Source organism: Ascidiella aspersa, chromosome 5 (assembly GCF_963924565.1).
Source record: "Ascidiella aspersa chromosome 5, kaAscAspe10.2, whole genome shotgun sequence".
Classification (NCBI taxonomy): domain Eukaryota; kingdom Metazoa; phylum Chordata; class Ascidiacea; order Phlebobranchia; family Ascidiidae; genus Ascidiella; species Ascidiella aspersa.
In genome coordinates this window covers 6354927-6371510 of record NC_139451.1, presented here as the reverse complement: position 1 = coordinate 6371510, position 16584 = coordinate 6354927, and the positions used below count along the sequence as shown (strand labels likewise).

At 37.4% G+C, this 16584-nt stretch overlaps 1 pseudogene; it reads right to left on the bottom strand.

Moving 5' to 3' along the window:
• Positions 1-1057: 1057 nt before the first annotated feature.
• On the bottom strand, positions 1058-14543 carry LOC146141635 (uncharacterized; annotated as a pseudogene).
• Between the last annotated feature and the right edge of the window lie 2041 nt (positions 14544-16584).

The window sequence follows — 16584 nt, the reverse complement described above, 5'->3', positions numbered from 1 at the left end:
GGTCAGTGTGACATAATACAAATTGAAAACTACCAATGATTCCGTTACAAATAACTTCTTAACAGTGAAAATCATTAAAAAATAATGGGCTACTTGACGGAGTCTGTGCGGGCCGTATGTTGCACGCCTCTGAAGTAAACGGTTACAACTGACGGTAGTTAACAATAACCCGAGAAAAAAATTTTTTTGAACGTTTTAATCTAATCTATTTTATTTAATCGAGGATAGTAATGACGTCATTGGTTTCGGATCAGATCGCAATATTTTTTGTCTAAAATATCGGGTATCGTTATCCAATTAAAATTTCAAATATCGGACGTCGCTGTAGCCAGCACCGTTTTCAACATTTCACTATTTAAATATCCTTGCCATGACATTTTAGCTCTAGCAAAGTTAAACGGTGCAATGGGGAACACATTAAATTATGATGTACATTGTGTGCGACACCTGTCGTACAAAATACGGTTTTGTGGTTTGAGTTTTGTATTTTTTTATCGAAAATACGTTAAGAACAATTTTATTCAAATATCTAACAATATTTCATTCATTCAAATACTTAAAATGAAGACTGTTTCGGTCGCGTAAGTCCGTGAAAGTAAGCCGGAACGGTTTGTGACTCATTTAAAAACACTCAAAATTTCATTGTTTAGGAAAAAAGTTATATTTTTTCGCCCCTTCACCGTCATGCACAATACCCTGTAAGTGCGAATATCTATCCTACGCTAGCTACAAATTCCAGGTTTATTCCATACGTTCACAAATGCAACCTACTTCAGTATGGGCTTAAGCATTAATTCTTCGTCTAAATACAACCTCTGGCAATTTTGCTTCTAAACATGGAATATTTTTTTCGGGAATCTTGCCATACAAAGTCTCCTGTATGTACGAAAAGTACATTAACTGTCGTTTATTGAGAGCTACAACTACAAGAAAGTAAGGCGTAATTAAAATACTTTATTTGGGTAACACTAAACGTTTTTCGTTTTTTTTTTCACGATACGTCATTAGGAACAAATGTTCAACGAAATTTGCATTTTTTCCCATTTATTGCACGTCTTTAATTGCGAGCTTGTAACTTAACGACGCATTCGCGCGGTGAAACAACTGCCGACACGATCTCGTTGTCCATAGGAGGCAGGTGATCTGTTCCAGAACAAACGTGAAACTTCTGTAGGATCTTCACAAAAATGATAAAGATCTCGACCCTGGCTAGCGATTCGCCGAGGCAAAACCGGGACCCGATTGAAAACGGGATAATCTTGTTGGAAGCGACGAATTTTCCGTTCTCGTCGATATGACGGTGTGGATTGAAGTGCTCCGGATTGGGCCATGTTTGGGGATCCATTTGTGATCCGTATAGGTTGGGGAAAACCTGCGTTGCATATAGTCTTAAGCAATGTCGTATACAAGTCGTTTTAAAATCGCTCCAAGTCAATTCATTCATAAACTTCCTTAATTTCAACTCAAGCCTTTTTCAATAAATCACAAGTCAATTCCAATGGAAGTTTTGTCATAAAAGTTAACATTAAATTCATACAATTAGTAAACTAAATCTCGCCACAACTTATTTAAAAATAAAAACACAACGTATAGCAAGAGAACTTAAATATTTTTATGCATAAAATTGGGATATGTAACCAAATTTTACAAAAACTAATAAATAAACACCTCGTGTTAACCAAGGCATTTATGCCAAATACTTTTAAGTCAAGTAATTTGCCTAAAAGACTTATGACCAAGTCAAGTCTTTGGATAATAAATTCAGTCCAAGTCAAATCTTTTTGTTTGAATAATACACAAACCTGTCGTAAAAGGCCTAAATAAGCCTGAAACTGTAGGTTACGGGGCGATCGGGGCATCGGCTGTTTTGAAGTTATAATTTAGACGCGCTAGTTTGACCGGCGTCGGTGGGCGTCGCTAGATTTGAGCCGTTTTTGTCCCTGTTTGGGGTTAGTAGGGGACGATGGTATGGGTTAGAAATGGTGAAATGTTGGGCGCGATTTCTGATCATTTAGGTCTTTTTTCAGAAATATTTAGGACTTAGTCGATTTAGACGGTATTACGATTATTAGGTATAGTAGTCGTATATTTCGGCCTTATTTCGAACTGTGTTTTATTTTTACGTTGATGCTATTGTTATTTCAGTCTTACGGCGGGAGTCCAGTTCACAGTTTATGCAATACAGAATTTATCTGTATTTAATACACTGTTATCAGCAATTGTTTTGTAAGATTGTTTTCACACTAACTGCAAATCAATCTTTGGACTTTTATCCTTTTATCCAAATTTTAAGGTTTTTATTAACGTGTCGCTATATTAGCGTTACGACTTACCTTTGTGCCTTTTGGAAGGACATATTGGTCGAGTTTAACCTCTGTTGTTGTAAGATGGGCAACAGCAAGCGGTGAAATAGTTCTAATTCTCATCACTTCTTGAATGAAGGCACATGTTATTGGCATGTTCGGTCTGTGTGACATCGAAGGACGAATAGACTGTCCTGTAATGTATGGGGTTTATTTAAGCACCAGACTCATATCTGACAATCTTTGTAAATGGTCGCATTTATCCTAAATAGGGTAATCAGTTGGCTCATTGGCATGGTCAAGATTTCAGTAAAATTTGTTATTAGGTAGTGTGACTTGATATCACCATATCTATATAGGGATATCCGATACTTGACATTTTAATTCGATACCGATAATAGAATTTTGATATTTACCAAAAATTAAAATTAAAAGAACGTGTTGGTGACATTTGCCTTAGAGAAAAATTAAAAGATTGATGAGGGTTTCATCAATACTCTTGTTTTCAATCGAAGGCTGGTCTAATAAACACTAAATAACTATTGGACCACCGAACACCCGTTTTGCGATACTTGCTGAACTTTATGTAACAATATTTATACATAATTAGACAATTCAGATAACAAAAAAATAAAATATAAATGTAGATAAAATATACCGCTATAAAATATATTTTTAATTCAGCCCTATATTTAGACCACTTTGATTTAGATTCGTAAACCCGAATTAAATAAATTCCTGTTGTGTTGTTAATGTCATTTTTGGTTTTCAATTATTGCACCATATGATCGCAATACATTTTTCTTTTGTGGGATGACAAACTCGTAATGACGCAAAAAAACCTTAAGTATATTGAGTTGTTGCTTTTGGCGAAAACGTGGGCATTCTTGTTGAGTTATAAAACAATCCGTCACTGTAAAAATTTCGCCAAATTGTATATGATTGTAACAATAAACCTGTTCTAATTGAGGTCCCCAGGTCTTCTAAAACTGTCAAGGGAGTCGATCCAACAGCAAAGATGAGAACAGAGTGTTCTTGAATCAGTAAAACTTACCTAACACATCGTCGACTTCTTTTAGTATCTTCTCTTTATATTCCGGAAAATTTAACAAATAAACAAGTAGCCAAGCTAGAGATGTACTAGTTGTATCTGATCCAGCTACCACGAAATCACGACAAGTTGTTCTCAGTTGAATATCCTGAAATGATAGGGTTGTTTAGGCTGCGTTTTAGCCAGGTATTCGGAGGGTTCTAATCACGAAAGAAAGGTTCTAATCACAAAGCTATCTTTTCTACTGATCGTTTTTTTTTTTCGGAGCCGGTTTAAAATAATGCGAGTGCGACTTCAGAGTCTGGTTCAGGCCTAAAACATACCCCGACACCCTCTCCACTCAAATTCCATCGAGACCCGAGTTCAGATCTTGTAGCCTTTATCAAGCATTATTCCACCTCCTAACCCGGTATGACGTCACAATGCACATGACCAGTGTTCATGGACATCCAACAAGCAAAAGTGAAAGCTACTATGACTGGAGTTCGAAAAGTGAAGGGGAGCTATTTTAGCGGCCTGCTCTATGGAGTCAGGTATAATAAAGGAAACGTGGAAATAGGTCGGTCTCTTCGTCGTGTATAAGGCTTAGGCAGGCGTCGCCCAACGCCTTACGAGCCAGTGCCTGATTACCCCTAGCAACAGGTCTTCAACGTTAAATTAAGATTGCAGAAACCTAACTAAAATGGTTATTCAGCAATCCACTCATAGGGTGTCATATAACTCATCCGCCAACAATACATGGTTGGAAGATATTTTACGATTTGCTAATACAATTTTCTGCCTTTTCGGTTTCGAAATTCGGTATATACATTGCGCATGCGCGCGTCGGACCCGAGACTGGGGCAGGTATACGTAGTCTTATTCGAGTCCTTAGTCCGACTCAATTAAAACAAACCTAGTCTGCCGAATCCCAAATTCCGCGTCCGACTCCGACTCAGCCCTGCTTTAAATGGGATTTTCCTGAATGTTTGTTTATTACAAGACTTAAACGAATACTTAACCATTTTATATGTTTCGTTTCCCAAAAAAGAATCAACAATTTTCTATTTTAATAAAAAAATACATTTTCTCTTGTATTTATAGTAAAATTATACAAAAAACAAGCAAATGAATTTAGGATAAAGTTTCCACAACGTCTTACACTAAAACCTTGCTCTTTCGATTGCTTTTTGTGCCTTTGCTCATAAAGGAAGGCTTCAACAAAGCTCCCAATGTTGTTTGGATCGAACTTTTTTCTTAACTCGTCTATGTATATTTCCATGGAATCTTAAAGATCAATAAAGCAAGGTTTCAACAGCTGAAATGGGTTTGAACAGAGACTTGTTTTACCTGCTACATTCCTTGCAATTTCGTTTCGGTAACGCTGAGATTCTGAAAACGGATAGATTTTGCTCAAAAATCCCCAAACCAATATCAGATTCCAGTTAAATACATGCTTCGGATGAGTAAATCTACAAAACATAAGGGGGCTGTAGTGGTTTAGGGCTTTTTCGGCTTAAAAGAATGCTGCATTTCACTCAGCCTATGGAAAAACATAACACTAAACTAACATAACGATATTTCATGGTACTGTATATTGTACAAGATCTAAAAGAAAGAAAAGGAATGATGAACTTGGTAAACAAGCAACGACGGCAAAAGGTCGTAGATATAAATCTGGACGATTGATTACCATCGCGTTTACAAATGTATGACATAAGACAGTGTTTCTCCACCTTTTTGCTGGCGACCCAAAATTAGGTTGCCGTTTATTTGGTTGGGTCGCCGACTGCAGTACTTCAAATAATTAGATTTATTAAAATCGGTGCAGAACAAGATTTTGTCAAAATATAAAAAAAACTGTTGGAGAAATACCACGACATGGCATACATAAATTTTAATTTCATTTTTTGTGATATTTGCCTTATTTTTGTTCACTTTTAAAAATTCGAATCAATAGAATAGGGTCGCCAAAGCTTCTCTGTTATTTGTGCTCAGTATTTGGGATGTTGCGAGAAAAAGTTATAAACACAGGCTTTAGTCAATACAAGGTCAGTAATAACTAATAAGGCTGGTAAAGGAATTTGAATATTTTTTGCCTTCTTAAAATTGCGTTCAAGAAGAAAAAAAATGTAACTTAAGTAAAGTTTGATCTAACACCAATAACTCTACTTACGCTGAATTTGTCCATTCCAAAACTTTGCAAAAGTCTGGATCGTCGTATGCGAATCTCTTTCCGAATGTTAACTGCGTAATAACGTTCGCGGCCATTCCAAAGAAATATTCCTGAAAAAAATACAATTTTTATATGATGATAATAAGCCTCGGTTTAAAGGACTATGGATGTCCAATGTTTGATATGTTTGTTATATATGAAGTCATTACTAAGCTTAAAATAAATGGCGTTAAACGTTTTGAAGATATTTTCCTGCTATAAGATCATAATTTTCTTTAGTGATACGAATTTTAGGTACCTTTAGGTGGTTAAGTTATATATATTTTGTCAAATTGAAATCACTGCATCGGGCCGAAAACCTTGGATGAAACTCCTAAATGAAATGGATATCAAATGGGCAATTACTCAGCTTCGGTTAATTACGAGTTCGATACTACAACTCGACAGCGGGTATCGAATGCGATACGATATTTTCAGACCTCCCTATCGAGGACCATGCTCGATTTTTTTTAAGAAAAATATTTTTTAAAGCATAGTCTAAAATAGCCTCACTACATAATTTATTTATGTCGTTCCTTCCTCAATGATATCAAATCTCTTTGATTCATTCGAATTAAGATATACCTATGGCGCCTTTGCTGGCGAAACACATATATATCTTTGAATATCTTTTATTAGATTTTGACCTAAATTTCTAGCTTTGCTAGACTATTCCACTGTTATTGGTTATGAAATTAGGTCAACTTTTATCTTGCTAAGACCAAGGTGATTTCCTTTGTCCCATATTCATTTCTACATTAATGTGAATTTGATAACAATATATCTATAACAATTTATTACCTTTATCTTCAAAGGTTTTCCGGCTTTCCTTAGCAAACGACTGACAAAGATGTCACCTTCATCGTTTATCATCCGTTCCATTTCCTTTTTACCCAGACCTTTTCTGGAAAATGGTTAAAAATTGCTTTTGATAAGTTAACACGTTCTAAAAACGTTTGTTTTTCTGTTTATTCCATACGACTGTGTTGGCAGTGCTTTTAAATTTACATTTTTGACGATTTTTTCGGACATGGATTCGATATTCGTAAAGTATGTTAATAGATGGGTCAAAATAAATTTATATATGTGATTGGAGTAACTGAACTAATCACAGTCGTATAGGAACTTATTCCAATAAATCATAATAAATAATAATTTGCTTTAGGAACTAAAAAAGTTTGTTTTCTTCATACAGATAGACTAACGGCTTTCTCAAAAAAAAAAATATGTTTAAGGTCTTTAAGCATCTTAAACTCACTCTCTGAAGTATTTCAAAGCAAAATGTTTCTGAGTCTTGAAGTCGTCGCCATATGGTTTGAAGATAATGCCGTGTTGTTTGCTATATTGAAATAACTCAATATACGGTCTATCGGAGATTGCGTTTCCCGTTTTTACGAGTGCCTAAACGGAATTGAAATAAACATACAATTGGCAATATGGGAGTAATTCTGCCTAAAGGTATACTTTGATAAATAATAACCTATTAATTTTCCTATTAGGCTACTTCGCTATGTATATGCCGCCTATTTTACTTTATTACAAGAACTGACGATGCCAGTGCAGGCGAAATATATCTTCCTTTAAAATTATCTTATCCTGTGTTTTAGAGACAGCAGAATACTCTGGTAAAGCTAGCAATTTAGGAGTTATGATTCCGCGATAGCAGCCGACAGCGCCATTAGGCCCGCTGCCGCGTCTTGTATTTGCTTGTTTTTGGCGTCGCTTGTTTTAGCTGCTCATGGCGGTTTTGCTTCGAGAACGGTGAGAAAATCTATTAATTTTAACAAACGTGATAAAATAAATAAAGAAAAAAGATCTTTATACCTAAAAAAAGATCTTTATATATTTCGCCAGCAAAGGTGTCGTCAATATATTTGAATAAACAAACCCAACATTACCAATATGACAGCAATTTTTCTTAAAAGGAATACTTTGTTAACCTCTTACACATTTCTTACTTGGTGAATTGATTCAAATGTATTGAGAACCACAACATCATCCATTCCAAAGCGCACTGACATTATCGGGCCGTATTTGTCCAGACTCCATTTCTTGAAGTCTTTAGCTGGTGCTGAAGACAAGAATGGTACAACCCCGAAGAATGGAAGTCCTTTAGGTCCAGGTGGAAATTTCGGATGTGGTTTTCTTTTCCAGTTGAAATATAAAAGTACAACGGTAAGAGCAAGCCATTGCCAAACGCTTGATGCTAACAACATGTTAACCACATATTGTAGTATAGCTTGTAAACTCATTTTAATTATTACTAATTGGTTCGAAATAAAGCTTTCTGCAATTACTGCGGAAAAGGTGTATAGGTGTATGTAAAACCGTTAACTTAGGAGCATATTGGTTGGAGCTTGTAGTAAGACGTAGTAGAATATCAAAGCTAATACAAAAGCATAGATATCATTTTGAACGTTTCGAATAAGTATTTTGTCTGTTGAAAAGAATAAAGATTTAGTTGAAACGTTCCAAATGATACCTTTTTCTGTATCGGATTTAACTTCTTACTAGGCTACGTAAAAAGTTCACTGACATGTTAAACATTAAATAAATGGGCGCTGGTCTAGAATTCTACAACATCGAACATTGTTTTGGTTAGGAAGCGGGTTAGCGTTTGGGTAGGTTAAGCAGTATTATTAAATAATATAACTCGACCCACCCTCACCCAAACACTAACAGACACCCTAACTCAAACAATGTGCGTTGCCTTAATAATTGTTTTAACCCCGTGGTAGGATTCTAGACCAGCGCTCGATATTGCCCAAGCCATGTTTCAATGAGTAACTAGCTTGGTCTCAAATAAAGCTTCCTACAAGTATTACGCTAACAGTTAATGGAAAACCGTTTTTTAACATGTTACATACATGTTGCAATATTGCCCCTAGCCTTAATTGAAATACTAACCAGCGTGTTCTAAAATAAACCTTCCTGCAAGTATTACGGTAAACCTAAATGAATAACTTAAGTTCGCCGCACAATATTCATTTCCGTTGCGTTAATTATTAACGCTCGCTGTCTGACGAGGCCGTTTTAAAGAAGAATTTGTTGACTTACGTCAGCAGCAGATTTAACGTACCTCGAGGCGGTTTATCAATTCGAGGAATGTCGGCGATACCAGATAAAAGCCGAACTCGACTGGCCCAAGAAATAGTATTAAATTTATTTTATTATATGATTATAGCGTAAAAATTACTATGAATTCGGCAAGCCTTTCCGCAGCCATTCTGTGTACTATAAAATGGGTGCTGTTATCATTATCACTACGAAAGAAGGGCATGATAAAAGAATACACATTTAGCCTACATGCACGCTCCAATTTTTTACTTAAGTTTACATTCTAGCTTCTCATGAAACAAATCGCATCTGTCGCTTCCGCTATTTTGACTGAAAATGTTTTGCGCTATTTTGCAGGCGCTATTTATAAATTTAACCAGACTTTTAACCTGGCTTTCTACGAAAATATATAGTACGCAAACAACTGAAGATAACGAAACTTCTCAGGGCCAAAGCAAACTTTATCTTAATAACATTATGGCGTCAATGGACGCTATTTTAATGGTTGTTAGCCAATTTAAAAAACAACAAAATGACAATACTGCAATTATGACGTGAACAGTTGATCGTTTTGTTGTTGTATATTTTAAAAGTCAAACATGGTGCGCAAATCCCATGAAGAACAATAACACAGTTATGGCCTACAAGTGTGATTGTATTTGTTAAAAACACATTGGTAAATTAAAATTTTTAATTCTTAGTTTTGTAACCTGCTCTGGCCAACTTCAGCTAGGTGTGTTTATCTGGACGCCGGGCGGGATTAAGCCTATGTATAAACAATCTTTGTATAAAAAAATCAGCTAATCAAAGACTGTTCAGTCCGACACCCTGTAACTTCATAAAACAGCTTCATGCAGGTCCAATAATGTTTGAAAGTCGAGCGTTTTTATAAATACCCTCAAAAAAAATGCTGAATAGTAAATGAAGGACGCTGGTTTGAAGTATCTTATAGATATTGTGGCGTTACTAATAATGTTTACATGTAAGTTGTGCTTAACATCTATGGTAATACACTGTCTACATTACTTTTGTTGAACTACATGAAGATAAGCAGGAAAATCCAATATTTTTAGATAAAACCGAATCAGGGTAATTTATGCGTCAATATAGTTTGTAAAATTGAACATATTTAAACAAACAACATCACCGAACTGAAGGCATTATAAACGAAGTTGTCCTTATCAGATAAACAGGGAGCAAAACGCGAGTAGCGCTCGATGTTCAAGAATAAGTATATGGAATAAACAGGCTTGCACTGCGAACCAGACAAGTCGTACATTGCAGTTTCAAGGCGCCATTTTACAAAATGCTTAATAAAAACACTTTAGTTTAACACAAAGTCATCTGTCCAAAAGACTTACGTCAAGTGAATTTATTTTCCCGAAAGACTGAAATCAAGTCAAGCCAATTGAAAACAATGAAAACTAAAAAAAAAAAAAAAAAAAAGCACTTTAGTCAAGTCATCAACTTTAATCAGTGTACCATCCCCGCAAGTTTCGCCGCTAATAAGTTGCAATTTTGACACATTTCTTGTAAGCCTATAGGCTTTAGCTATCCATTAAACTCACTTGTAGCGGCAAAAATGTTTGCTGGGTACCTTTATTAAATACAAGGCTAGTGTGAAAATTTCAACTTTTTAACGAAAAAATGAATTGCTGTTGGCGTAGTTTAATTACAAAGGTGATATTTGAAGCAGTTTTGAATTTTTCTCTTATGAATTAATTTAAACCAAAACAAAGACAGTTTTTGAAGAGTGTGTCCTCTAGTTTATATCGTTAAGACAGTTATAGGTGAAAATCGCTAAAATTGATATTCATCTCATTAACATTTTTCGCAAAAATAACGTTTGCTAAATAGTTAAAGCTAATACAAGGAATGTGTAAAATCAACTTGCAAGCGGCATTTACAACACTGTCATTGAAACTACACATACATTTTATTCCGGCTGTTTTTCTGGTTTTCATTTTATTCCGCATAAAACACACGTGTTTTCACCGCCACGTTTAATGTAGAATGACCGGTTTTAACCGGTAAACATCACGCCACTTTTGGGGCATTATGACGTAACATGAAGGCAATTCGTAAACAACATAACAAAGTTTAACGCATAAGGAAAGGCTACATGGTTAGATACTAATTTGTGACATCACCCCAATTCAAGAGAAATTATCCAAATTTTTGTTAACAGTTAACAAATTAGAACACAACGAAAAACACTGCGAAACGAAAACAACAAAGCACATCACACACGATATATAGTACACTGTTACATCATTCAGTTAAGGCGACTCATAAAGTTAAACGTTCAATATTAGCCCAACTAAAATGTTCCAGTCAGCTTTTAGGGGCGCACTAATTGTATAGTATGGGTAAAAAAATATATATATAACTCTAAAGGCCCGTTATAACTCTAAAGAGCAATACTGTATCTTGAAACGTAATAGGTTCTGCGGCCCATTAAATTATTTCAAGTGTTAATGCGGCCCACTATAATAAAATGTTGGACATACCTACCTTAGTCGGACGCATCAGTGCGCAATACAAATGGTTTAGTGATGTCAGGCGAATGAAGTATGGGGTCGTTTAACAGACTGCCCTTCAGTGAACGGAATGCGGCCTCCTGTGCATCTCCCCAGTTCACCACATTCGGTTGACCTTTCTTTATCAGGTCGGTTAAGGGAGAAGCAACCGCTGCATACTGCGGAATAAAATCCCGGTAATATCCGGTGAGCCCAAGAAACGATCTAACTTTAATCTTTTGTACATTGTCATTCTGGGGTCCGATAACGCCCTGGTTAACGCTGTGCCCCAGAAAATCGACGTTATCTGTACCAACCACGCACTTCGATGGCTTAATAGTGACACCTGCATCACGAAGTCGCTGGAATAAGCTGTCTAGAGCATTCAGGTGCTCCTCCCACGTCGTATAGAGTGGATATAACTTTCCACGTTAAGTCAGCAAAATCCTCATGGCCCGAACAAATGTGGCACCGGAGTTCATCATACCAAACGGCATCTTAAGAAACTCGAAACTTCCTTCGGTGGTCACAAACGCGGTCTTTTTTATATCATCCTCTGCAACAGGAACTGCCAGTAGCCCTTCGTCAAATCGATTTTTGTAAAGATACGATCACCTCCAAGTTTTTGGAAAACATCCGCTACTGTCGTCATCGGCTCTCGGTCAAGTATTGTCACTTTGTTTAACTTCCGATAGTCTATACAAATTCTGTTAGTCCCATCTTTCTTCGCTACAACCACCACGGGGGGAGGCATATGCTGAATCGGATCGTCTAATTATGCCCAACCGTAGCATTTCGTCCATGTCCTTCTTTCTTTAAACTGTCGCGTAACTTGTATGGGACGGCGTAAAGATTGGACCGAACTGGTCGTTCATCCGTTAACTTTACCTCGTGCTGCACAAAGTTAATGTTGCCAGGTACGTCGCGAAACACACTGCTGTAATTCTTAACCAGTGCAGCTGCCTCTGATACCTGAGTGTCCGTCAGGTTTTTGCCGTAACTCACGTCGTCCACAGTTCCTTTCTCGGAAAATGAACACAGCTCGAGTAAATCGTCATCATTTTCTACTTCATCCGTCAGCGTCGCCGAACACGCACCAACATTTTTCGGCTTATCAGTTGGGTCGTCAATTCGCGCGATGTATTGCTTCAACAAATTAATGTGAAACGTCTTTCCTTTTCCCCCAACATCCAGCACGTAGTCGCCAAGTCCGGTTCTCTTTTGCACAACAAATGGACCCTTCCACTGCATAAGCAGTTTGTTGTTATCCGTTGGCAACAACACGAGAGCCTTATCGCCTTTCTGAGCTTTGATTTTTTGTCAAAGTACTTTTTATACCGCTCGTGTGATTTTTCCAGCTCCGTCTGAGCAATTTTCAATGTGTCCTCCATACGCTGCTTTAAATCAAAAACATACCTGTAGCTGCTTCGCACATTGGGTTCCGTTGACGAATAGACATGGGTCCACGGACAGTCTTCCCATATGGAAATTCAAACGGCGCGGAGCCTGTAGATTCTTGCGGCACCTCACGTTAAGCAAATAACAGCGCGTTTATGTATCTTTATGTATATAGCCACTGCTTAGGTTGGTCACAGCACAGGCGCCTAAGCATTCTCTTCAATATTCCATTAAACGTTTCCACCAGCCCGTTACACATCGGATGATACGGAGTTGTTGTCAAATGACGTATTCTTAACAGTCTTTCCACCTCCTTCATACAGTCCGATATGAACTGAGTTCCCAAGTCGCTTAAAATCTCATCGGGTATTCCGAGGCGACTGTACATATCAACTAAAGCTTCCGCCACCGCTTCGGTTGTGATCGATTTCAATGGAACCGCTTCTGGATAGCGAGTCGCATAGTCCACTAGAGTAAGTATAAAGCGGTGACAGTCCTCACTCGCTGGGTAGATTGGGCCAATCAAATCAACTGCCACACGTTTGAAAGGTACATCAATCAGGGGCATCTTTTCCATCGGCACCCTCGGAACGTTACCTTTGCTCACTGTTCGTTGGCATATGTCACACGACCTAGAAAACCACTTGACGTCATCCTTGAGACCAAGCCAAAATAAATCAGGAAAGGATTTTATCAGTCGTCTTTTTAATGCCCATGTGTCCTCCCATCATGGCGTCGTGAGCGAGCTCCATTATTTTCCGGCGCAAGCTACTTGGCACAACCAGCTGCCGGATCCACCTTCCACCATTAACTTTTGGGTGCTGATAATTCCTATACAGTAACCCTTCATCCATTCCAAACACAGTAACCTGTTCACCTTTGACCCTTTCTTCATCCATTTCTTTTAAGGCTTGCAAAGTTGTGTCGTCGTTTTGTGCGGTATTTTTAATGGTTTGCGCTCCCGCTGCGCTTTCTGTGAACGAGTCTTTGCGGCACAACCTTCGTTCAACATTGGATAGGGATCGTCAGGGTCCCTGGCACCCGGTACGTTTCCTATTATCAAATCGTGCAAGGCGTCTGGCAAGCACAACGCACCCACGTCTCCTTTAAAGTATGGCGAATCGATACGAATTCGAGCCACATCTCCTCAACCGTACTAGAGTCCAACAGCGTAACAAAACCACTGTGTCCTGTCAGTTAACCATCTTCAACAAATTTCCGTTTAACCACAACTCCAGTGCAGCTCGTATCACGCAAAGTGTCAACCATATGATCTTCCACGGGTTTTTCTTGTGGCGACACAAACGGCTGTACGTTTCCTTCTGAAGTTGATTTGCCAATATTATCCAGTGAGGTTGAACCAGCTCCTCCGCTTTGCTAACTGGCCGTGACGGCGCCACACGTGATCTGCAGTCTCTCGCCAAATGCCCAGTCTTGTCACAAATAAAACATTTTCTTAAATTGCTGGAATCCCCTTTCAACCGTGGACATTCTCTCGCCAAATACCCATGTTGTTTACAATTAAAGCATACGTCATAACCCTGCTGATCAGCTTGCGGTAAATTTCTGCTAGCTGAAATTGACAAGTTTTTCCCATGTGCAGTGAGAAATCGATCCGCTACCGTGGCTAGCAACTCCAATGATTTCGGCGCCTGTTCACGCAAGTAAACTGAAAGTTCCTTAGAGTACGATTTTATAAACTGTTCTTTTATAAACAAATCGCGAACTTCCTTCCATTCCGTAGAGAAACCAGACATTTCAACCCATTTTTGCAGGTAATTTTGTAAGCGCACGATGAATTGCATAGAGCTTTCATCCGACTGAGGTTTCGCAGAACGGAATTTTGAGCGATAACCCTCCTCTGTGAGGTCATATCTATTTAACAATGCCTGCTTCAGCTAATTATAATCAATTGCTTCAATATCTGACAATCGAGAATACACATCTAGCGCTCTACCTGATAACAAAGCACTGAAAGATGTGGCCCACTCGCGTTTGTCCCAATTACTACTAGCAGCAAATCACAACATAACAAAGTTTAACGCATAAGGAAAGGCTACATGGTTAGATACTAATTTGTGACAAAGGGCTTCACTTGCAATTATTGACTTGTTATAATTATAACTTGACTGGGACCCTCTCTAAATCTAATTTAAAGTTTGCATTTCAGCCGCAGTTGTTGGCGCTCGGCGCAACGCCTTGTCGCCTTTATAATTCGACATTAGTTGCACGTTTGCAGACATCTCCCAAAGTAATAGCGCTTATATCGTCACAGTATGACGTCATGTTGTGTTTATTTAAGATCCTGTTTTTAATGCACAAATGTACCTCGAAGCGTTGTGCCATTTAGAATTTAGGAAATACTCTGTTAGTAGCCTATATAAAAAAATAGGAATGCAATCATGTGATACACGAATGCTCACCATATTATTATTAGATTCACCTATTGTTTTTTTGTTTGCATATAAAACAATTTGCTTACTATATGTCGTTTTTTGTTAGTTTTTACTTATGTTATACTACTCATAATTGAACGAGATTGCCAGTTTTTAAAATTACAAAATATTTTTTTATGACAAAGCCTTGTAATTGACTCTGTTAGTATATAAATAAATAGGAATGCAATCATGTGATACAGAATGCACACCATATTATTATTAGATTCACCTATTGTTTTTTTGTGTATTTACAATATTATTAAGTTATATTTCTATTGTTTTGTAAAAAGTATGCCGCGAATTTAGTTCTATATTTAAAGTGTGGCTCAACCTAAAAACTTATCTTACCACCGTTGAAAATGGCATCAAGCATGAATTTGTACATTGCGACGAACCCAAGTGGTAGTTTCGGTAGTCTTCCGATACTAGGGTGATGTCGGTGCCGATCCTATACCACATTAACATAAGAATTTCAACCGGATTTGCGATCCAACTAGCGATTTTTATCCTAAAAACAATTTATCAAATACTATAGGTTAACAAATAGAGGTACCTAACCTAATAACAATTGGACAATTTCATTATGTTAACCTTGAAAGTATGCTACTTAATCAATTTCATTTTTATCTTTTTTGCTTGGTTGAGCATATTAATGACGTCATTTGGTCTCAGATCGGATCGCGATAATTTTCGTCTGTAATATCGGGTCTCGGTATCGGCTTTAAAAGTCAAGTATAAGGCATCCTTAGTCTACATAAACAATACCGTTTTTTAAAGAGGACGGCTGCATGCTTCGTAATGAAAAATAAACTGATTTTTAGCACTAAGTTGTGGGGGGGGGGGGGGGGTTATAAATATTGTACTCTTAATAATTTGTTTTGTAGCATTTATGAGTAGTATCACAACAGTCGATCACAGGCATGCCAAACCTTCAATTGTTACGTCACAAACGATAGTTAATATAACGTTTGCTATACAATAATGTAGTTTTACTACCACAGTTTTTGGTCTTTCACTGTTTTTTAGTATTGCGTTAACACTCAGTCAGTTGCTGCTCGAAACGGTTTGCTAGCATTGTTATTTGTGTTCGTTACGGCAGTTAACACAATTACAAATGCTAAACAAAAAATTCCAACTTTTTGCCCCCCCCCAAAATTTTCGGCTGGCTACGCCACTGGATCAAGAATGTATTTACATCATTATCGGAGTCCCTAAAGTGGCGCCAGCAGCTCTATAGCGCCACCTAACTTGTCTTCAGCAAAACAAAGCCAGCACTGAGGATGTCCGATAATATCGGATCGGAGCCGATACTAGATGCCAAGTGGTAGTATCGGTACCCTTCAGATATTAGGCTGGTATTGATGTCGATCCGGTACTAAATTAATTTAGGTGTTTTCGACAAGATTTGCTTTCTTATGCAGTAATTTATACCTTGAACTTTTTAATTTGAAAAAAAATCGAAAAAAGTCGTTTACAACTGACGAAATTATTTTAGAAAGTTTCATTTAATCTATTTTATAGTTTTGGCATAGTAATGACTTTTCTCTTTTATTAGACCGGATCACGATATGTTTTGACATAGCATTAACATGTCATATTGGACATCGCTAGCCAGCACCGTTTT